This window comes from Elephantulus edwardii, unplaced genomic scaffold (assembly GCF_000299155.1).
Source record: "Elephantulus edwardii isolate Elephantulus edwardi_28Jun2011 unplaced genomic scaffold, EleEdw1.0 scaffold00164, whole genome shotgun sequence".
NCBI lineage: Eukaryota > Metazoa > Chordata > Mammalia > Macroscelidea > Macroscelididae > Elephantulus > Elephantulus edwardii.
This window is the reverse complement of record NW_006399914.1, coordinates 6,568,026-6,569,865: the sequence shown is the minus strand read 5'-3', so window position 1 is coordinate 6,569,865 and position 1,840 is coordinate 6,568,026.

Here is a 1,840-nt window from a genome sequence, read left to right as displayed (position 1 = left end):
GTGACTGGGTTAATGGAGGTAGGTGTGTCAGAGATGATAAGGTTGGCTCAGGATAGAGCAGGGTTCAGAGCTGTTGTACATAGGGTCGCTATGAGTCTCAGGCAACTTGATAGTGCCTAACAACAATTCCTGAACAGTGTTGTACTTTTCTAGTTCGCTATAGACATATGACCTTATCGCCCATCCCTTGAATTGAGTTCCCCATCCCAAAAGTATAGATAAATGTCCTTGATCCTCTGGGCAGCAAAGCAATGTATAACTTTAAAAGCCTGATTGATAGTCACGATGAGTTGGAACAGACTCACCAACAGTGAGTTTGTGTTATTAGGTGCCGTTGTGTCTACTACTCCTCATAGCTCTAATCACTGTTTCTCTGACCACTACCTTTCCCAGCATGATGTCTTTTTCCAAAGACTAGACTCTCCTGACAACTCGCCCAAAGTCCATGAGAAGAAGTTTCACCATCCTTGCCTCTAAGGAGCACCCAGGTTGTACTTTCTCCAAAATAAATTTGTTTGTTCTTTTGGTGCTTCATGGTATATTCAATACTTTTCACCAACACCACAATTCAAAGGCATAGGTTCTTCAGCCTTCCTTACCCACTGTCTAACTTTTAGATGCATCTGAAACAATACAGATCTGAAGAACAGTGAAAAGTTTGTTTTGTTAACCATCTGACTGGAAGTCCCTTGCTTCATTACTTTTTGAACAATTGTTATCTTGAGATACAACATAAACTCAAGAACAACTATAACTACAGCTTTCTACTTACTTTTCTATGCAAGAAGCTCTTAGCTAGTTTCAGAGAAAACCACTTTAAGGACCACAACAAGATCAGAAAATGTTCACTTAAAAGTGACTGTTATATTGTAATACAAACATAAAGAAGTAATACTTTAGACATTTAAAGAGGAGTTCAAGTTGAACATTGGCCAGAGGACCAAAATAATGTCTGAAATTAATCATTTTATCCTGATTAATTTTGTTCATTACAACCAAAATAAAAAAGAATGAAAGCCAACCTTTACATCAAAATTAATGCAATGGGGAAAATAATATAATGAATAGTGACCTTTTGTTGAAGCACTGATGAGGTAATGTCTACTTCAAACACAAGCTGGTTGCTCCTATACTGTGGTATGTTTAATCAAATCTTTGTTTTCAAGCCCACAAATTCTCAAATTCTTTCTAGAACCTGCAAATTACACCTTTGAAATTGTATCTGCTGGTCTATAAGTCAGGTGAACTTCTATAGCTACACAAAATTAAATTTTTTTTCTTAAGAGTATTTAATATGAATCAATGAAATAAAAACTAAGAAAGTTCTGAGGGTCAAATATATACCTACAAAGTTAGCCACCTCCAAAAAAATCTTATTTGCTAGACTCTACTGATTCTTGGCTTTGCTAAGCAAATATTCTGAGAAGCTGAACATTATGAAAAAGAATATGGCATCAAGATTAGAGGAAGATTTATCAATAACCTACATTATGCAGATGATACAACCTTGATTGCTTAAAGCAAAGTGGACTTGAAGCACTTATTGATGAAGATTACAGAATATAGCCTTCAGTATAAATTACACCTCGACATTAAGAAAATCAGACTCTTCACTACCACATCAATAGGCAACATAATGGTAAATAGAGAATATATTGACATTTTCAAGGATTCATTTTATTTGGACTCACAATCCACATGCATAGAAGTAGCAGTCAAGAAATCAAACAATGTATTGCATTGGACTAATTTGGTGTCAAAATCCTCCAAAATACTGAAGAGCAACAGTGTCTCTCTGGAGACTAAGGTGCGCCTGATACAGGCCATGGTATTTGCAATC